The 23,473-nt window shown below is 40.6% G+C and overlaps 1 long non-coding RNA gene across 1 annotated transcript; it reads right to left on the bottom strand.

The window, feature by feature from the left end:
- Nucleotides 1-374: 374 nt before the first annotated feature.
- On the bottom strand, nucleotides 375-3,213 carry LOC115191543 (uncharacterized). The gene is made up of 3 exons (XR_003877732.1): nucleotides 2,842-3,213; nucleotides 851-1,483; nucleotides 375-553 (listed from the first exon to the last, which is right to left on the bottom strand). It is a non-coding gene; the product is annotated as an uncharacterized LOC115191543 (long non-coding RNA).
- Between the last annotated feature and the right edge of the window lie 20,260 nt (nucleotides 3,214-23,473).

Raw genomic sequence — 23,473 nt, 5'->3', positions numbered from 1 at the left:
TCAGTAAACTATACTGAACAAAACTATAAACGCAACATGTAAAGTGTTGGTCCCATGTTTCATGAGGTGAAATAAAAGATCACTGAAATGTTCCATATGCACAAAAAGCTTATTTCTCTCAAATTTTGAGCACAAATTTGTTTACATCCCTGTTAGTGAGCATTTCTCATTTGCCAAGATAATCCATCCACCTGACAAGTGTGGCATATCAAGAAGCTGATTAAACAGCATGGCCATTACTCAGGTCCACCTAAAAGGTCACTAAAATGTGCAGTTTTGTCACACAACATCATGCCACAGATGTCTCAAGTTTTAAGGGAGCGTGCAATTGGCATGCTGACTGCAGGAATGTCCAACAGAGCTGATGCCAGATAATTGAATGTTCATTTCTCTACCATAAGCTGCCTCCAACATCGTTTTAGAGAATTTGGCAGTACGTCCAACCGGTTTCACAACCTCAGGCCACGAGTAACCACGCCAGCCCAGGACCTCCACATCCGGCTTCTTCACCTGCAGGATCGTCTGAGACCAGCCACCCGGACAGCTGATGAAACTAAGAAGTATTTCAGTCAGTAATAAATCCCTTTTATGGGGAAAAACACATTCTGATTGGCTGGGCCTGGCTCTCCAGTAGGTGGATCTTGCTCCCAAGTAGGTGGGACTATGCCCTCCCAGGCCCACCCATGGCTACACCCCTTCCCAGTCATGTGAAAAACATATATTAGGGCCTACTGAATTTATTTAAATCAACTGAATTTCTTATATGAACTGTAACTCAGTAAAATTGTTGAATGTTGTGTTTATATTTTTGTTCAGTAGATGTTGCCCAAAAGTAACAGGTAGGAAATACCTGTTTTTATAGGGTTTCTCAGGCGAACCCCAGGCTGTAGTGACTCCGCAGTGCCTTAGATCGCTGTGCCATTAGGGAGGCCAGAACTCATTTAGTCCAGCAATATGAGTCTGCCAGATGTTGTCACGCTGGATGGGGATGGTCATGGAGGCCCACACAACGAACAAGTCCCTTCCAGTGATGTGGAGCTGCCTCCGGACCTGGTGCCAGTAAGAACAGTCTTCATGGAGGCGGTAAGACCTTTCACTGCCTTATCAATGGTAAGGTCCCCTTGCACCATAGGGACACTTGACCTTCACCACTGCCTTGATGCCCTCCTCTTTGTTATCTGTGCCTCACTTTACAGACAACACCCCATCCAACGACTGTGATCTGAGGACCCTTTTTAGCAGCGGTTCCTTAACCACTGAAGATCCTCATCTGTGGGCTCCAGGGACAGAGGCTTGTAGTCATCAGCTGGGTACAGGTCCTCCGCTGACTGGGCACGGTTGGCTTCTTCCAATCGCATTCCACATCCGCACAGCTGATATTGTGAACTGGAGAAATAGTCAATGCAGCTGCATGGCAACACTTATGAGCTCCACGGGGGCATTCGCTTGTGGTAGAGACAATCCCCTGGTCACCTGTAGAGACCTGCCAAGAGGAAGGATGTTAAGTGCCAGATGCCTTTCGATGCATGACTATGAACACCTTGAAATGCATATGCTGTAGAAATGTGCTATATAAATAAAGTTTGATTTGATTGATGACATAACAGCTGTAGAATATTTAATACACTTATTTTCACGAGGACAAGTGCAGTTTTTCTTGATAACTCAGGATTTAATCACTTGACATATCAATCATACAGTGGGAAGGATCGCATAAATCAAGACTGCGTGAATGCATGTACCACTCCGAATAAATACTGTGCCTTTGAAGATTTGTCTCTGGTCATGTGACTACAATACAAGCTGGATGTCTAAACAAAGTCAGTTATTCTGAATGTCAATAGATTTTTTTTAGATTCATTCTCATCAATGACAACATTCTAGAACGACATCTAAAGCTGGTATCTGGGGTAATCTGGTTAGTGATTATATAATTGTCTCTTTCCTTGTAGAATATTGACAGCTTTATAGAACACATTGTATTGCTAAAATGCTCAAGCTTAACTTAATAGCTACACTCATCAACACAGGGTAAACTTTAAACCTCATGCTGGCGCTGACCAAACCGGTATATTGCCCCTCACCATAGTGGCATTTCTCCACATGGGCAGATTTATAGTTACCTTCTCCCCTTTTAATGCTCTTATGCTCATCCTTGAAAATTGCAATAAGGTCTGTACTAGGCACCAAAGTCAACATACTTTATAACCAATTATCTAGGCTATCTACTGCTCTGCTTACTAGCTAGCAAAGGTTTAGTCAGTGTCTTGCTTAGACAGAGAAAGGGGGTGCAAGAAGTTCAGTGCTGGTGAACAGTAGCTGACAGTGTCTAGGGATGACGTGCAGGAGCTTCTTGCAGGAATTTGCAGTCTTGCTGAGGTCTTCTCTGTTGATAATTAGCATAGACGAATATATTAATAAAACTCACCTTGCCTGAGAGAGAATTACACGTTTATCAACACGTCACGCCAAGGTAAGCCTACACCAAACACATAGTGATTTTTACAAACGCTTCAAATGAAGTATGTAAAAAAAATATTGTATGGGTATTATGTAATGTAAATGTAATGTAAATGGTATTATGAACCGTCCACTGTGGGGCTCTATACTGCCATACCAAATGGACGCTCCTTGTCCCAGAATGACATAATACCTAGTGAGAAAGTTATCTGCTCCTCCTAGCTACTAGCAAGATATACTTGTTGTAACTAGCTAACTAGTAAGCTAGCTACATTACGAAGGTTGCTGTGTTCTAAGTTGCGAGTCATTTTACAGCTTGCATTGATGGTATTACATTTCTATAACTCAATAGTTCGATTACACACACAAACAGGATTTTACCTGATACTAGTTTGTCGGACGGAGATCTTGCTCAGCTGTGTATAGACAACCCCTATATACGTAAAAGGTGATTGGCAGACGTGATCAACAGAGATAGTACCATGGATAGTACACACATTTTTATGGGTTTACAGTTTAGTAATCTGCGGCGTTTGCCTGTCCAGCTAGCGAACATAAAATTAAGTACAAACAGTATGTAAAAAAACAGCTCCTCCCTCGAAGCAGATCGATCATCTCGAAAACTAAAGTAGATAGCTTGCTATAGCCCACCACCAACAAGAAGAAAAGCAGATCAACTGTCACTATAACTGACTGAGCTGTCAATCACACTGTAATCTCTCTCCTCTTCCTCACTTTACCCCTCCTACAGTAGCCTATGTATGACCCCCCCCCCCCCCCCCCCCCCCCAACACACACACCAAAAAATCCTATTGGTTTTCAAGTTTCATGCATAGGCCTTACCATGGCCGATACAATACCAGTAACTGGAAAAAGTGCACCATTTAAAAAGGGTTCACCTATTTTGAATGCAGCTGTTCAATGACATTGTTTAATAAGGGAAAAGAGTGAAACACACAGGTTTCACTCTTAGAAATAACCTAGAACCTAAAAGGGTTATTCGGATGTCCCAATAGGAGAACCCTTTGAAGAAACCTTTTTGGTTCCAAGTAGAACCATTTTGGTTCCACGTAGAACCTTTTTGAATTCAAACCAAAAAGAGTTCTACCTGGAACCAAAAAGGGTTCTCTTATGGGGACAGCAGAAGAACCCATTTGGAACACCTTTTTTCTAAGAGTGTATTATAGTTTGGAGCCAGGCTAATATTATGGCCTCCAGTGCTAATAGAAGCCTATTCTCCAGTGTTGTGCCAAGGTTTGACAGTTTGACACGCTATTCAAATTAAATGTTATTGGTCACATACACATATTTAGCAGATGTTTTTGCGGGTGTAGCGAAATGCTTGTGTTCCTAGCTCCAACAGGGCCTTAGTATCTAACAATTCACCACAATACACAAATCTAAAAGTAAAAGAATGGAATTAAGAAATATATAAATATTAGGACGAGCAATGTCAGAGTGGCATTGACTAAAATACAGTAGAATAGAATACAGTATATGGTTGATTTTGTAAATACGGGAACTTTTGGATGTTAAATGTTTTGGAAAATGAAACCTCTTGAAACTCCTTTTTATCTAGCTGAATATTTTCTTCACTGTCTGGAAACAAGATCTAATAGTGGCTGAGACCATACTATTTAAGAATATAAAGATTTTTATGAGTTTCCCCAAAAACCCGATGGGAATGTCATTACCACCAGTGCCACGTCATAAAATTAGCTATTTTAGTTGAAAAGGAAATTACAGAAATTGTGCCTAAGGTATTTTATATAACATTTCACATGAATTGTATTTTTTCACTATTTGGAAGTTTTCTTAATTATATGTATTCATCATTGTCATGTCTAAATGTTCATATATGCCTTGATGATACTCAAAAACATGTATTGACATCAATCTTAATATTTTACATTACTTTAGAAATTATCTTAAAAACAAGCATATAAGGTTCACATATGGGAAAAATCATCAATATCAATTGTAATTTAATGCACCTTTGTCTCAAAAATATGTACCGTGATGGTAATGACTTAGCGTTGTGGTAATGAGAGTGTGGTGGAAATGACATTTCATATAAAACAACTGATGAAAAATACCATTAAACATTTTAATGTCACAGTTGTACATGTTTCATTTTATTGAAGATTTAGAACAGACCATTCGTTCCAATTAATCCCAAAGGAGTTCGATGAGGTTGAGGTCAGCGCTCTGTGCAGGCCAGTCAAGTTCTTTCACACCGGCTCAACAAACCATTTATGTATGGACCTCGTTTTGTGCACAGGGGCATTGCCATGCTGAAACAGGAAAGGGCCTTCCCCAAAACTGTTTCCACAAAGTTGGAAGCACAGAATTGTCTAGAATGTCATTGTCTGCAGTAGCATTAAGATTTTCCTTCACTGGAGCTGAAGGCCTAGCACAAACCATTAAAAACAGCCCCAGAGCATTATTCCTCCTCCACCAAACTTTACAGTTGGCACTCTGCATTGGGGCAGGTAGCATTCTCCTGGCATCCACCAAACCCAGAGTCATCCGTCGGACTGCCAGATGTTGAAGCGTGATTCATCACTCCAGAGAACGCGTTTCCACTGCTCCAGAGTCCAATGGTGGCTAGCTTTACATCACTCCAGCTTGGCATTGTGCATGGTGATCATGTGCTTGTGTGCGGCTGCTCGGCCATGGAAACCCATTTCACGAAGCTCCCGACGAACAGATATTTTGCTGATGTTGCTTCCAGAGGCAGTTTGGAACTCGGTAGTGAGTGTTACAATGTAGGACAGACGATTTGTATGCGCTACACGCTTCAGCACTTGGCGGATCTGTTCTGTGAGCTTGTGTGCAGGGCAGACATTTGATTAACTTGTTGGAAAGGTGGCATCCTATGACGGTACATACGGTGTCCATATACTTTTGTATATATAGTGTATGTCCTTGTCCTCTCCTTGGTTGATTTAGGGGGCATCTTATAGAAACATTTAATATAAATAACCAAAGTCAGTAATAACCATAGTAAGTCGCATAAATAGACATCAAAATCACTCAATCAACCTAACATAATACAATATGTAATGGTCTTATTTAGCAAATACGTGTTCAATTTCAACTTAACCATGATCATATATGTCATGTGTTTGTCTTTTCAGGTAAGTAAAAATGTATGAACTAATACATTGTCATTACCACTACATTCTGTCCTTACCATCACAGTTCATTATGTGGTGGTAATGAGGTGTGGTGGGAATGACATTTTTACAGTATTTGGTCATAAATAGCAGGGATTCTAGCATGCTAACTCCAGTTGAACAGCTAGCATACAATGTATCCTAAATACTCATAACTAGCCTATTTGGTAATGATGTACAATACAAATATCTTCTCAAGTCATATTTACCTTTATTTTTCTATAATTTCCTGGCATCAAAATTGGAATTCCCCTCCACTATTCATGTCCATGGTAATCAAGTAAACAAATTAAAAAAAGTTATTATATAATTTTCTTTTCGTGGTGGTAATGACACAATACTTAGAGAGGACTGTATTTTGTGTAAAAAAAAGTATGAAATGGCTTATTCACATCTAATATGTATATAGTTTCCATTTATTTGACAGTTTTTTTAAACAGGTGCATTAAATATTTTTTTAATTATCAAGACTTTTGTAAGTGTAATACATAGAAGAATGTCAAAAGTCTGGGTGTGAGACAGGACAAAAACAGTGCAAAACAGTGAAATCCAGACATGAAATGCTTTGGAAAATAAAATAAAAACATTTTGAAAGCTGAAAAAAAAGGTTTGTTATTTTAGTCTCTACTTAATGGATGTGGGGGAAAAAATCTAAATTAACATTTTATGTTAAAAATCTTACCCTGGGACACAAAAAGACCCATATTTGCAAAGTCACCCTTATACATATGACTTCCAAGGAAGATTTTATTATCATGAAGGAGTGTGCAGTTCAGTGTTAGCCCTTTCTATAGCGGTTCCTTCTATATTATATTATTAACAGAACTTCCATTTAAAACCCTTTCCTGCAGTCAAATGACCAAATCGCCCTCTAGTGGCCTCATGGGTAGAATGATATTCATATTTTTCATAATCAACATTGTTAAAAAACAACTGCAGATTTGTTATATTTAAGTCTTCTGTGATATAAAGTGTAATATTGGGGTGAGAATTCCAAATTGAATATCTTTCTACTCTATATCTGACATGGTACAGGTGTCTTCTGTTTTTAAGCCCATAACCATGTGTGTGAGGTGTATACTTTTGTTACAAAGTAGATTTGTTTAAAACTACCAAGAAACAGTGTGACACTGTGTAGCCCAATGCAGTAAAAGGTTAAAGCCAAAGATTGTAGTGAACGGAAGCTATTATTATCACTCCCTGCCCTGACTGCCAAATAACTTCCTCTACCTGACTGGATGTAAATGGTTGTTTATCAATCAACATTCATTTATTCATGAATGAGTGTGTGTGCTGTAATGTACACCACTGTGCTGTCCCAGACACCCACTCACTACAGCACAAATCTGACAAACAACCTGCCCACATGGAAGTGGATGAATGGCCTTAAGTACTGTAATCCATAGGGTAGAGATGCTGTTAAGGCTTGGCTGCGTAGGGCAGTCATGTGAAACAGGTTTGGCTACTTAGGCCTTGCATAGGTGTGGCTCAGGTCTAGCCAGCAAACAAACATTGCTTCATGACCATGATGATGAGAAACACTGCATCACGTCCCTGCTGAACTTTCACTTTCTAAATGGTCCCTGCGGTGGAACAAACGCTTACGCAATGTCCTCGGGCACAGTATAACACAATCAACAACCGGTCTTTGGCTGACAGACAGACCTGGGCCCTGGAAAATCTTTAAAATCAACACTGATGACTGGGTATTTGATATGAAAAAACTGCACAGCCTCACATAGAATACTTTATTTGATCCAAAGCATAGTAAATATTCAGAACATTCACTATGACAGGAAAAGCACTGGGTTAAAATAATACAGTGCAAGATCAGAATTTCTCAGATAAGAGTCCTCATATCATGCCATTTAGCTAAAGCGACTTACGTCCATATATGTTTTTAGTATGGGTGGTCCTGGGATTCGAACCCACTAGGATAGTGGCTTTGCAAGGCTTTGTAAGAAAAATGCTCTACCAACTGACCTACAGAGGACCACAATATAATTACATAGACAACATATTTACATACAATCATATTCCACCACCTTATTAGATTTAATCACTTTGTAACTTAATGGTTGATCAATACGTTTTACAACTAAAATATTATAGAAAATATAAGGTATGTATGTCTTTCTTGGGATTCCCTGTCCCCTAACATTCTGATAACATACAATAACGATACCAGTATACACATCCACTGAGTGTACAAAACATTAGGAACAAAGACTGACCAGATGAATCCAGGTGAAAGCTATAATCCGTTTGGATGTCAATTGTTAAATCCACTTCAATCAGTGTAGCTGAAGGGGAGAAGACAGGTTAAAGAATGATTTTTAATCCTTGAGACAATTGAGACATTGATTGTGTATGTGTGCCATTCAGAGGGTGAACTGCAACGCTGCTGGGTTTTTCACGCTCAACAGTTTCCCGTGTGTATCAAGAATGGTCCACCACCCAAAGGACATCCAGCCAACTTGACACATCTGTGGGATGCATTGGAGTCAACATGGGCCAGCATCCCTGTGGAACGCTTTCAACACCTTGTAGAGTTAAATGCCCCAACGAATTGAGGCTGTTCTGAAGGCAAAAGGGGGTGCAACTCAATATTAGGAAGGTGTTCCTAATGTTTTGTACAATCAATATATATTTATTGTACACAAGTGAACACGTATGCATGTAATGTGCCAGTATTTACTACCCGATTCTTTTAAGCAAACGTTACGATTTTAAGTTGCATGTAGAAATGTATCAGCTCCGTTGTTTATGTTTTCTTGTTGACTCAGTCTTTAACGGCATCTTACAGAGTGTGACATAACACTTCTAGACTGTACTGTTTCAGTCCGGTCACTGTTCGACGAGCTCGTAGACTGAGAAAGTGCTCTCTTTCAGGTTGGGTTTGCCCGCGTTGAAGACGAGGTAAACCCGACCGCCTTTCAACAACTTGACCTCCGTAGCAAAGGTGATCTCAGGGCAGGTTCCGTTGTTGGTTTTGATCTTACGGCTGCTTTTGAGTTTCCAAAACAGGTAGACTTTCCCCTTGCCGTCTGCCATCGTCACCTGGCCATGGATGAAATAGATGGCGTCCTTTGGGGCGATGAAGATGTCATAGTCGAATTCGTCTATTTCTTCCTCTGACGGTTTGCCCTCTGAAGACAGAGGAGACAGTTACAGTTACCATCTGTGTATTGGATACACAGTTGTTCTTGCCATAACCAGAGCCTTGTGTCTATTGCTGTGTCTACTTATTTCATTACACAGAGACAGTTAACATACACTTACAGTACATAAAGGATGTACAAAGTACTACCTGAGGTGGAGATTACTGTGTGATATGAAGACCATAGGAGAATAAAGACAGAAGCATTAACCTTGAAGTATGAAGGTCTTGTTGAATTTCTCTGAGCAATTTGCTTGTCCAGTTCCCTAGAGAGAGAGAGAGAGATGAGAAATACAACTTTACACACACACAAACACACACACCCCCTTACCTGTGTGGCTCTCTGGGTGTAGAACCCAATGCAGAACCCCACGAATAGAGCCATGATCACGAGCCCCATCACTGATACCAAGGCAACCACACACCTGAACCAGGGGCAGGGGGCTGCTGGTGAGAGGGGCCCAGGAAGGAACACCTTGGTGTCTATATGTCTGTCTGCCTGTTTGTCCATCTGTAAGTTTACCTGACAGTCTACCAGTCTCTCCATTCTGATGTGTGTGAGTAGTGTGTCTACTTGTCTGACTGGCAGTCCTGACCATGTTCCTTATTAATAAGGCTCCTGTCTTCCCACACACTGTTATAAGGCAGAGATCCTGAGTCCGGCCCCCAGCCAGACAGCATGACACACTTCAAACTCTTCTCTTTGGCCCGCCTACAAACACCGCTCTACACACACTCTTGCCCTGCTCCTTTTTAATGGCACATGCACAAAGAGGAAGGAAACATTTTGTTGCGGACAGCCAGGCCGCTGTGTGCGCATGCGTGTGTGAGCGTACTTGAGTTCGTTGCATGCAAGTGCACGTTGGTGTGTGTCCCAGAATGTTCCCAGTACCAAGGCCGTTCCCATGCAGACAGACAGTCAGAATGTGCCAGGCTGCCAGGCCTCTATATCACTCATGTATTCTTCTAAAACAGTCAGTTCGGCTGGAAAGTTACTCAGTTGTTAATATTGCAGATCACTTTTACAACCCGTGCAACACATACACACTATTTATTTTATTATTATTTATATTTCTTCATGGTATCATAATAGGAGAGATGTTCCATTGTCAGATCCAGCTGAGGTCTAGACCTTAGGGTACCAAATACTATGCTCTTAGTCTTAGATATATTCAGGACTAATTTATTACAGACCACCCATTCTGAAACTAACTGCAACTCTGTTTAGATTTGCAGCGATTTCACTAGCTGTGGCCGCTGATGTGTATAGGGTTTAATCATAAGCATACATAGACACACACACAGGCTGTGTTTAGGTGCTGCAAAGAAAGACATACTAAAGCTGGCTCAAAACAGAGCAGCACGTCTTGCACTTTATTGTTCATGTAGAGCTAATGTCAACAAAATGCATGTTGACTTTCCTGGCTCAAAGTAGAGGAGAAATTGTCTGCATCACTTATCGTTTTTTTGTAAGAAATATGAATGTGTTTAAATCTAAAAACAGTCTATTCAATCAACTAACATACAGCTCTGAAACACATTCATACTCCACAAGACATGCAACCAGAAGTCTCTTCACAGTTCCTATAGCCAAAATTAATTCAAAGCAATGCACAGTAATATATAGAGCCATGATAGCATGGAGCTCCCTGGAATCACAAATCACTCAAGCAAGCAACAAAAGCAGCAACATTTGTTTTAAAAAAACAAGTAAAACAGCACAACACCTCGGACCTAAATAGCTTGTAGCATCTTCCTCCCAAGCACATCTGGTGTTTGGGTTCAAGTTAAAGATATGATGTGCCCTTGGCATGAGTATATCAGGGCCTGCTTCAGAAAACAATTGTAAGAAAGGCCTCAGTAGAGTAAGGACTTCAGCCGTGCTCCATATGATACTCTGCACAGCTCACTGACTAACCAATGTAACAATCTCTCAGGATGTTTAAAGAACATTTGAGCAATGACATTAGGATATCAGGGCCTGCCTCAGTTGAGCAAAGTATTATTGATGTATGGAATGTAAGGCTTCAGTGTATAAAGTGTGTATTCTTATTTGAAATGTAAATATTTTTGTCATTGAGTTGATACCTAAGTATATACTGATATGTGCGCATGTGTGTGACTGGTGGACGCTGCTTGGTGTGAATGTGGTGTAGGGAAATGAAGGTGGAAATGTAAGACAAGTTGCTGATGTGGAAACCATTAAGTAGAAACTTTAGAGGAAGGAAACTACACACGATTCAAGTGTGCTTCATTCATGTCTGTTAACTTGCCTAGTTAAGTAAACGTTAAAAAAATGTACGCTCATCACGGTGGCAGAGGTGAAGGCCTCAGTGGGAGCCAAGGACCTTGGGTAAACTCCCATCTGATTCATATTATATGAACAGGAGTGTAACAACTATCTGATTCATGGGGACGTTGTTTATTTTATGAGCAGGTCCATACCTCAGCGGTAGACTATAACACGTTACACTATATCTCAACTAACCCGTTAAGGGCAATAGACTGTAACAAGGCTCAAGATTCAAGGCCTGGTTATTTCATGTTACTGTTTACTTAATGAAACCCATAGCAGGTGGTAACTGTATAACAAAAGGCCTACAAGTTTAAGAGGTTAAAGTGGGGGAAAAAAGTATTTGATCCCCTGCTGATTTTGTACGTTTGCCCACTGACAAAGAAAGGATCAGTCTATAATTTTAATGGTAAGTTTATTTGGACAGTGAGACACAGAACAACAACAAAAATATCCAGAAAAATGCATGTCAAAAATATTATAAATTGATTTGCATTTTAATGAGAGAAATAAGTATTTGACCCCCCTTCTCAATCAGAAAGATTTCTGGCTCCCAGGTGTCTTTTATACAGGTAACGAGCTGAGATTAGGAGCACACTCTTAAAGGGAGTGCTCCTAACCGCAGCTTGATACCTGTAAAAAAGACACCTGTCCACAGAAGCAATCAATCAATCAGATTCCAAACTCTCCACCATGGCCAAGACCAAAGAGCTCTCCAAGGATGTCAGGGACAAGATTGTAGACCTACACAAGGCTGGAATGGGCTACAAGACCATCGCCAAGCAGCTTGGTGAGAAGGTGACAACATTTGGTGCGATTATTCGCAAACGGAAGAAACACAAAAGAACTGTCAATATCCCTCAGCCTGGGGCTCCATGCAAGATCTCACCTCGTGGAGTTGCAATGATCATGAGAACGGTGAGGAATCAGCCCAGAACTACACGGGAGGATCTTGTCAATGATCTCATGACAGCTGGGACCATAGTCACCAAGAAAACAATTGGTAACACACTACGCCGTGAAGGACTGAAATCCTGCAGCGCCCGCAAGGTCCCCCTGCTCAAGAATACATATACATGCCCGTCTGAAGTTTGCCAATGAACATCTGAGTGACTCAGAGGACAACTGGTGAAAGTGTTGTGGTCAGATGAGACCAAAATGGAGCTCTTTGACATCAACTCAACTCGCCGTGTTTGGAGGAATGCTGCCTAGGACCCCAAGAACACCATCCCCACCATAAAACATGGAGGTGGAAACATTGTTTTGGGGGTGTTTTTCTGCTAAGGGGACAGGACAACTTCATCAAAGGGACGATGGACGGGGCCATGTACCGTCAAATCTTGGGTGAGAACCTCCTTCCCTCAGCCAGGGCATTGAAAATGGGTCGTGGATGGGTATTCCAGCATGACAATGACCCAAAACACACGGCCAAGGCAACAAAGGAGTGGCTCAAGAAGAAGCACATTAAGGTCCTGGAGTGGCCTAGCCAGTCTCCAAACCTTAATCCCATAGAAAATCTGTGGAGGGAGCTGAAGATTCGAGTTGCCAAACGTCAGCCTCGAAACCTTAATGACTTGGAGAAGATCTGCAAAGAGGAGTGGGACAAAATCCCTCCTGTGATGTGTGCAAACCTGGTGGCCAACTACAAGAAACGTCTGACCTCTGATTGCCAACAAGGGTTTTGCCACCAAGTGCTAAGTCATGTTTTGCAGAGGGGTCAAATACTTATTTCCCTCATTAAAATGCAAATCATTTTATAACATTTTTGACATCCGTTTTTCTGGATTTTTTTGTTTTTTTTCTGTCTCTCACTGTTCAAATAAACCTACCATTAAAATTATAGACTGATCTTTTCTTTGTAAGTGGGCAAACGTACAAAATCAGCAGGGGATCAAATACTTTTTTCCCCCCACTGTACATGTTACCCCAGGAAACCCATTGCGGGTGGAAACTGTAAAAAGTCTATACTTTATCACAGGATACCCATTACAGGTGGTAACTTTAGAAACAAGGTTGCTGTATTCACATCAGGGGAATTCAGGGAAGTGTTAAGGACAACAGTGGAACTATGTTTTCAAGATTTATTGTGTTATCCTTGATGATTTTCTTAAATAGTATGTGGAGGCGTCACCGTCCACATCACCGTCCACATATCAATATTGCATTTTCGTTTTTGTGTGTTGGACTTGCTTTCAGTAAGTCTATGAATCACATGATTATAAAGACATACATGTGTGAAAGCATGCATATGCGACACACATATGTATGGTTATATTTTAATGTTATATTTATTTTTTTATTTTATGGCGCCAACGCTTGTATCATTTTTCTAAGCCTCCCAGGTATCTGCATTGAAAGTAATGTACTGTACAGTGTCTTCAGAAAGTATTCACACCCATTAACTTTTTCCACATTTTGTTATGTTACAGCCTGAATTTAAAATGGATTACATTTTGAGTTTGTCACTGGCCTACACACAATACCCCATAATGTCAAAGTGGAATTATGTTTTTAGAAATGTTTCCAAATTAATTAAAAATTAAAAGCTGAAATGTCTTTAGTCAATGTGGATAGAATACGTAGTATATCTGAAGAATATGAAGGATATAATAGTATATATACAGCAATAGTTGGCTAGGATGGCCTTGACTAGAATACAGTATATACATATTAAATGGGTAAAACAGTATGTAAACATTATTCAAGTGACCAGTGTTCCATTATTAAAGTGGAACTGACAGCATTTTAGCAAAATAAAATCTTATTCAAATCTGCTCATATACATCCCAGGAAGAATATGAAACCTGTAAAAAAAAAAAAAAGATCTGACAAGCGAGATATGGTCATTTTCACAAATTCATAGAATGTTTGGGAATGCCGATATATTCCCACTCTATAACAACAGAGTGGGAAAGCAGCCATACATCTGGACAATTAATAGGCACTGCCAGCGGCATAACTTTCACCGGGGACATGTCCCCCCCCAGTTTTATCATTGCACTGTGATACAAAACGCAGCTCCGCTGTGCTTTAGGACCATGCGGACGCCTCAGAGCTGTGGGGTAGGCTGTTTTCCAGTTTCAGCCGGATGGATTTAGGAACGCACAGACACTGCAGAGCATGCGGACAGGCTGTGTGAAGGCAAAATGTCTGAAAGGCTGGCGTATAGGACCAATATGGGAGATATGAACAGAGGCAGCTGCAGTCTGTGTTGCAATTTTCTACGTGTTGTAAAAGCAAGCAGAGCAGAAACTGGCCACTCTTTAGTTGACTGATCTAGCTGGCAAGCTAACTGCTGTTTGACAGAAATAATTTTGTTTTATTTCCAGTGCTGAGCTAGTAGTGTAACTGACATGTTACGGTAGCTGTTTCATCCCCTCTCGACTGAATTAAATGAACTACTAGCAGCTAGTTAGCTAGCTAGTAGCTACCACAGACAGTTTAGCTCTATCTGTCAGGTAGCAGTATCTAACAGCTGTTGTGTGTATGGAAATGTATTCTGGGCTTTGTTTTGTCCCATTTCAACAGAAGTAAATTTGATGATGTACCATTATAGCATTAGCTAGCCGAGCTAGCCAAAAGTTGACTAACGTTAGTTAACTAACTAGCTATTATGGTTGCCTCAATCACACTAGATCTGAATCAAATGATGAAACCAGCGGGCAAAAAAATGTAAGACTGATATTCAGACTTATTTTTAATTAGTCAGTATAGCAATGTAACATTATTAATCTGTCAGTTTCCCTAGCTAATTCCCTACTTTTCACACAGCATAAACAGCTCTACAGGCTTCACTGTCATGGTGCACAGTCAGTACACAACACTATGCTCATCATGTCTTAGCAGGATAAGATGGTGACAGGTGTCCCTGCAGGGTCAGACAGCCAGGGAAGACCAGTCTACAGAGCTCAGGTGAATTATGCAGTATATTATAACAATCAGGGAATGGATACAAAGTTCCATATTGAGTTAATGGGTAGGCTACAGTCGGAGATCTGTGAATAATGGCATTTTCAATAATTTAACCATTATGTTATCCATGAATAGAATCCATGTATAAATGTACACCAATGAAATTCTTTGTCATGCCTCATCTGAGCAGGATCAGATGGTGACAGGGGTCTCATCAGAGTCAGGCAGCCAGGGAAGACCAGTCTGTGACAGAGCTGAGCTGAATTTTTGCAGATACAACAATGTATTTTCTCTGTGCAGCAAACACTGGACAAGCGAAAAGCTTCAAAGATTGAAACTATTTTAAGGCAGTCTGAGAAATCTCTAAAGTTGATTTCCAAACTGTACCAAGGGTTGATAAGGCTTTTCCAGATGACACAAAACTAAAAAGGTGAGGAAGACCTGGGAGATGCGATTGATGATGATGAATGGATACAGATATATTAGAATGCCCAGTCATGTTCATATAATCTCAGACATAAATGACTGCAGTTTAAGACCATCCATAGAACGTAATATATGCCAGTGAAACTGAATATTATGCACACAGAAATGTAACTATTCTGCTGGAGGTGTTAAACACAAAAGGGGACATATTTGCCTTTGTTATGGTCTTGTGAAGGCTGGCTGAATTCTGGCAAAGAGTATGTTATTTTATCTCAGCATGTCTAAAGATTCTCCCTTCTCCCTGTTTTTGTTTGGTTGGAAATGTTGATACTGGAGTCTTATCAGAAAAAACTGTGTAACCTAGCATTTATAGCGGCTAAGAAATGCATTCACAGATCTTCATTGTAAAGGGTTTAAACACTGTTTCCCATGCTTGTTCAATGAATCAGAAACAAGTAATGAACATGCACCTGTGGAACGGTCATTAAGACACTAACAGCTTACAGACGGTAGGCAATTAAGGTCGCAGTTATGAAAACATAGGACACTAAAGAGGCCTTTTGTTAGTCACGTCTGTGGAACTTGTTCAGTTTGTTTTTGAATCTTGTTATGTTCATACAAATATTTGCACATGTTAAGTTTGCTGAAAATAAATGCAGTTGACAGTGAGGACGTTTCTTTTTTTTTGCTGAGTTTATGTACATGTAGGTAGAGATAAAGTGACTATGCATAGATTATAAACTGACAGTAGCAGCAGTGTAAAAGAGCAGTCTGGGTATCCCTTTGATTAACTGTTCAGGAGTCTTACGGCTTATGGGTAGAAGCTGTTAAGAAGCCTTTTGGACCTCGACTTGGCGCTCCGGTACCACTTGCCGTGCGGTAGCAGAGAGAACAGTCTATGACTAGGGTGGCTGGAGTCTTTGCCAATTTTTAGGGCCTTCCTCTGACACTGCCTGGTATAAAGGTCCTGGATGGCAGGAAGCTTGGCCCCAGTGATGTACTGGGCCGTACGCACTACCCTCTGTAGTGACTTACAGTCGGAGGCCGAGCAGTTACCATACCAGGCAGTGATGCAACCAGTCAGGATACTCTCGATGGTGCAGCTGCAGAACCTTTTGAGGATCTGAGGACCCATGCCAAATCTTTTCAGTCTCCTGAGGGGGAATAGGCTTTGTCATGCCCCCTTCACGACTGTCTTAGTGTGTTTGGACCATGAGTTTGTTGGTGATGTGGACACCAAGGAACTTGAAGCGCTCAACCTGCTCCACTACAGCCCCGTCGATGAGAATAGGGGCGTGCTCGGTCCTCCTTTTCCTGTAGTCCACAATCATCTCCTTTTGTCTTGATCACGCCATGCAGTCATGAGTGAACAGGAAGTACAGGAGGGGACTGAGCACGCATCCCTGAGGGGCCCCTGTGTTGAGGATCAGCGTGGCACATATGTTGTTACCTACCCTTACCACCTGGAGGCGGCCTGTCAGGAAGTCCAGGATCCAGTTGCAGAGGGAGGTGTTTAGTCCCAGGGTCCTTAGCTTATTGATAAGCTTTGAGGGCACTATGGTATTGAATGCTGAGCTATAGTCAATTAATAGCATTCTCACATAGGTGTTCCTTTAGTCCAGGTGAGAAAGGACAGTGTTGAGTGCAATAGAGATTGCATCATCTGTGGATCTGTTGGGGCGGTATGCAAATTGGAGTGGGTCTAGGGTTTCTGGGATAATGGTGTTGATGTGAGCCATGACCAGCCTTTCAAAGCACTTCACAGCTACAGACGTGAGTGCTACGGGTCAGTAGTAATTTAGGCAGGTTACCTTAGTGTTCTTGGGCACAGGGACTATGGTGGTTTGCTTGAAACATGTTGGTATTACAGATTGAAAATGTCAGTGAAGACACCTGCCAGTTGGTCAGCACATGCTCGGAGTACACGTCCTGGTAATCCATCTGGCCCTGCGGCCTTGTGAATGTTGACCTGTTGAAAGGTCTTACTCACATCGGCTACGGAGAGCGTGATCAGTCGTCCGGAACAGCTGTTGCTCTCATGCATGTTTCAGTGTTACTTGCCTCGATGGGAGCATAGAAGTCATTTAGCTCGTCTGGTAGGTTTGTGTCTGGGCAGCTCGTGGCTTTGCTTCCCTTTGTAGTCTGTAATAGTTTGTAAGCCCTGCAACATCCGACGAGCGTCGGCGGCTGGTGTAGTACGATTCAATCTTAGTCCTGTATTGACGCTTTGCCTGTTTGATGGTTTGTCAGAGGGCATAGCGGGATTTCTTATAAGCTTCCGGGTTATAGGAGTCCCACTCTTTGAAAGCGGCAGCTCTACCCTTTAGCTCAGTGTGGATGTTGCCTGTAATCCATGGCTTCTGGTTGGGGTATGTGTAACAGTGTAGGTTCCGTCCCTCTCTTCGCCCCAACCTGGGCTCGAACCAGGGACCCTTTTACACATCAACAACTGACACCCACGAAGCATCGTTACCCATCGCACCAAAAAAGCCGTGGCCCTTGCAACGCAAGGGGAACAACCACTTCAGGTCTCAGAGCGAGTGACGTCACTGATTGAAACGCTATTAGTGCGCACCACCGCTAACTAACTAGCCATTTCACATCGGTTACATATGTACATACGGTCACTGTGGGGACGACGTCATCGATGCACTTATTGATGAAGCCAGTGACTGATGTGGTGTACTCTTCAATGCCATCGGAAGAATCCCAGAACATATTCCAGTCTGTGCTATTATTAGACCTATGATATGAATTAAATGGAGGGCGATCTGTGTAGATCTTTTTTATAAAAACTTTTGTTTTCCAAACCTTTCCCAAGTTGTGTGGTGAGAGAGTTGAGTTATTGACTAGACTGGTTTGGTGGTTGGGCGTGCAGGCTGCTCGGGCTGGCTTGGCAGAAATTTGATATAGAGGTTGTCTTAATAAAGACAATCAAAAGTATTTGTACTTTATTTGTAAGAGTTGTTCATTTGTTAGGCAATTGGTTAAATTGCAACACAATATTGATTATTGAATTATCATTCATCGAGTTCAGTCTTATCACTTAAACATATCTTACATAGCTTGATGACTGTGTAATTTTGCGTACTTTATGTTGTTCTAAATAAAGACGGCTAGAAGAGCCATATTAGATTGTGTAGAAATGCAGGAAATGAGCTTTAGATGCCCCCCAAAATGGGAGGACCACCAGACCCCTCACCAAGTTATGTCCCTCCCACGCAAAGCGATGAACATTTATTGCTAGCTAACCAAATGACACCTGCAGCATCTCTAGCTGTAGCCAATGAAAAACGATATGAGGGGAAAAGTTTGGTCACTCACCCACTGCTCCAATGACATGACTAGCTAGGTAATGTTAGGCTCCGTGTTTTTAGCTTGCTAAATAAATAGCTAGTTACATAAATGGATATGCTAGCTCAGGGGTGTCAAACTCAATCAGCACATAGGCCATACAGAAAAAACAACGGATTCGCGGACGAGACAGCCTATTTTTTTTTACAAAAAACGTGCAACTGAGACCCAAACTGGCCATTGTTTTATAAAACAATATTGCCCTTTATAATGTTAACTTATGCACATAGAATGCTATATATAGCATTTTAACATATTAACCCTCCTGTTATGTTGCAGGTCAATTTGACCCATTTCCACTTTTGAGTTGTCTAAAATACTAGTTAACCTATCTTTTTATCCATGAAATTAAATTACTTTTCCTCATTTAGGGTCATGCACCTAACTTCAAAATGTGGACAGGCTGATGTGTTGTGGAATGTCTGTGTAGATTGTGTAGACAAACATGATGTTGTGGGTCATTTTGACCCAGAGGCTTTCATGTGTATAGATATTTGCACAGGTCCTAAATAAACAAGTGTCTTTGATGTATTTTGTTTTGACTGGTTCTGGTTGCACTTTTATAATTATGTTTGGGTGTAAATTACTTTCCCAAGTTTCTCCTTCTCAGTGTGAGAGCAGCAGATCTGACACAGACACTCAAAAATGAGCTCCAAACGATTTTCAGCCAATGAAGCCTTATCACAAATTCTGGACTGACAGTGAAATAGAAGAAGTGGTTTCAGAGACAGAGGACATTTCAGTGATAGAGGAAAATGCTGTTGAGGATACAGATTGTGAATTTTTATTTGGTAAAGACAATTCAGAGGAGTCTGCCATACCATCCCCTCCATCAGATGAGAGAGCATGCAACAACCATCATCCAGAGAAGAGAGGACATGGAAGTCTAAAGATGGTAATATAGAATGGGCACCGTCACCACAATGAAGTCAAGGTAGACTGTCAGCTGCCAATGTAATCAAAATTGTTCCAGGGCCTACACGATTTGCTCTGCTCTGCTTGCTAAGACAGTAAAACCAGCACCACTTGTGTAGAATGCAATAAATGAATCTGCAGAAAGCACACACACGTACATTGTATTCAACATGTGGAGAGAAAGACTGAAGGGATAATTTTGACCAATAGGGTCAAATCCCACCTAAGTGTTCCTGTGAAATACAAAAAAAAAATGCCTACTTGGAGAAACAGAAAATGCTTGTTTGTGAGAAAGGAAATTTACTTAACAAATAGTTCTTAAATATAGAGTTTTTGAAATCAAATGTTCTTGCATTACTTCTTTCTGAAAGGACTGACAACAAAATAAAAGTTTTGGCTGTTTTTACTTGATTCTTTGACTGTCTTGCGTGTTTAAACTGTGCGGGTCAATCTCACCCATACCACAATGGATGTCATTTTTTTTTAGCAAAGCACAAGGGTTAAAACAAAAGAGAAAAATAATATCTGTCCAGCCTTTGCTGCTATGCTTTAGATGTGCATAATATGCTGCAACCTTAACAAAAAAGTATTTAATAACTCAAAATAACACAAACTTAGCTATAGGTTGTTGTAACATTTAAACTTAAAACATGTTTTTCTTTTTTTTTTGCACCACATGCATCACCGTTGTGGTTGAATGCAGCATTGCTGTATGGTGTACTCAAAATGTATTGTAATTGAGTAGCCAAGTTGAATTCACCAATGCGAACACATCAGGCTGTAATTTCATAAAGTAGATGACTCAACTGTTGACTCATTTAGACTTGCTGGTGTGTCCAATTAGCCACGCTATGACTGACTTGTGATTGTTGCTAGTTTGACTGCATTGACATTCTCAGCCTTCGTTATAGTCGTCCGTTTTTGTTCAAAATATTGAGTCATTGAAATGGTGCATCCCGAGAGGTTGGGGGCAGGAAACAATGTACCAGGCCATCTGATTCACAATCTGATAGCAATATTGTTTGGACTACCAAGAAATGTATTGTTGAATTATATTAACCCTTCAAACCGCAATAGAATTCTTGAATGCTGCTGTAGATTACTGAACATTTTAAAGAAAAAGCTAATTTTCCTCACACATAAAAAAATAAAAAAGACATAGCTCAAAAACAAAACAAATGACAATTACAAATTAACTTAGTTTTAAAGAGCACAACCTCTTATTTAATATGACATCAGATTCATGTCAATAGGAATAACACTCATTTTGTCTTCCATTGTGTAAAGACACTCACTATCAAAAAAAGATTAACACGCAACACAACAAAAAAACATGGAGTATTTAAATTGTAGTTATTTGACTAAATTACTCACTCAATATGTACCAAGTATAATATACTTATAAATAATTATCCAAAATGTGACCAGATGACAATATTCAGAATTCACACAAAGTAGGCCATTTGATTGTTACAGAAGTAAGAATCGTTGTCAATGTAAAAAGGCAACAAAAAAAATATTCAGACTATTTCAAAATGTAGGTAACCTCTCTCAATAAGACTGAGTACAGACCAGGCCTGAAACAAAATTTAGAAATAGTAGCCTACTTTGACAACAATTCAGTAAATGCAACAAGTATTAGACAGTCAGATAAAGAAAGAAGATATAAAACACAACTGTTCAGAGACAAAATATTTTTAGGACAAATTCATATTTCACACTAGAGGTCGACTGATTAATCGGAATAGACGATTAATTAGGGCCGATTTCAAGTTTTCATAACAAATTGGTAATCGGCATTTTTGGACACCGATCATGGCCGATTACATTGCACTCCACGAGGAGACTGCGTGGCTGACTACCTATAACAGGCTGACTACCTGTTATGCAAGTGCAGCAAGGAGCCAAGGTAAGGTGCTAGCTAGCATTAAACGTATCTTGTAAAAAAACAATCTTAACATAATCACTTGTTAACTACACATGGTTGATGATATTACTAGTTTATCTAGCTTGTCCTGCGTTGCATATAATCGATGCGGTGCCTGTTAATTTAGCATTGAATCACAGCCTACTTTGCCAAATGGGTTATGATTTAACAAGCGCATTCGTGAAAAAAGCACTGTAGTTGCACCAATGTGTACCTAACCATAAATTGCAGGGAAATTGTGTCACTTCTCTTGCGTTCTGTGCAACAGAGTCAGGGTACAGTGAGGGAAAAAAGTATTTGATCCCCTGCTGATTTTGTACATTTGCCCACTGACAAAGAAATGATCAGTCTATAATTTTAATGGTAGGTTTATTTGAACTTCTGGAAGCACTGCCCTATCCTGCAATGTGGCACAGAACACGTAGAGCACCCAAAGGAGGTTTCTACACATCTCCCACTCTTTGCCATGTGTCCACTCCAGATGCACACCACCCACCCTCTCTTGCATCCTTCAAACGCCACCTGATTTCAAATGAGTTACAACTTGGTCCACACACCCTGGTGCCACACTCTTGGCTCCCCTCTTCCTGCCACTGGGAAGGGACCTTTGCAGGGTCCCCCACACAATGTGTGCATTTATGATGACAATGTTGAGCATCCCCCCAAAACACATACTTCCACAATATTCTACCTGTGCGTCCCACATTGTAATAGTTCCTCAGTTGGTCAAGATGGTCAACCCCGCCCATTTTCTTCTTGTAATCCATTACAAGCTCTGGAACATATATTAGTTCCTACCACTTTTAAAAACAACTCCAAAACCCCTGCCACTGTCACTTTCAGGCCCAGGCTGTGTTGTACAAGGGTTAATGGTGAGAATTTGGGAGAACACACTCCATGGAAATGTACGTGCCCCTCTTGGGTGAGCTCTCCCTCTGCTTCAGCCTCTCCCTCTGATTCCTCCTCTTCTCTCCTTCACTCTCACTTCCCCCTCATCTCTATCCCTCCAGTCATCTCTAACTCCTCTTCCGCCCTGCCTTTTTGTAAGATAAGAAAATGTGGTGTTTTGTTTGTAAATTTACATTTGTGAATATGAAATTTGGGCAAAAGAATAATGAAATTAATTACATAAAAATGTTTCAGCTTATTTCTATCGTAGGTAAAGAATCCAAGCAGTACATCTCTCCACAATAGTGTAAAATCTTCATAAATGCATTCAATTATAAATCTACTGATGTCTTGCCACAGTTTTCTTAAATGAATACAATGCCAAAAAAGACGCAACACTGTTTCTGGGTGGTCATTACAAAAGGAGCAATTTGAGTTGATGTTTTCCTTAAACTTCTTCATATAGTGGTTGGCAGGATAATATTTATGAATAATTTTAAAGGAAACTTCCTTAAGTTGTTAACAAGTAGGTATGTGTGTGGCAACATCCAAACTTTTTTCCAACAGATATTATCAATAAATCCATTCCAATAAGTCATGACATAAGGTATAGATACAAACCTTGTTTCAGCAGGATGTTGTATCACTCTGTTGTTGAATGGACCAAAAGAGAACAAATCTTTCCTACTGATGAGTCAACAGGGTCAACGGAAGGTAGGCTCTGAGGGTCAGGTCTTGACACGTTCCTGAATAATAGAGCAACACCTGAAGGAATGGCATCTAAAACAATTGCAAAATCTTTAGGTGTTACAGGGACCTTGTAAAGTGATAATAATTCCTTATAACTGAGTAAAAGACCCTCTTCATTTACCAGTTGGCTCACCAATAGGATATTATTTCAGAACCAATATTCTAAAACAAAGAAGTAATTTTATATAATATATCCCGATTATTCCATA

The sequence above is a fragment of the Salmo trutta genome, chromosome 4 (assembly GCF_901001165.1).
Source record: "Salmo trutta chromosome 4, fSalTru1.1, whole genome shotgun sequence".
NCBI classification, from domain to species: domain Eukaryota; kingdom Metazoa; phylum Chordata; class Actinopteri; order Salmoniformes; family Salmonidae; genus Salmo; species Salmo trutta.
The sequence above is the reverse complement of the archived record's forward strand: the minus strand, read 5'-3'. Positions and strand labels throughout refer to the sequence as shown.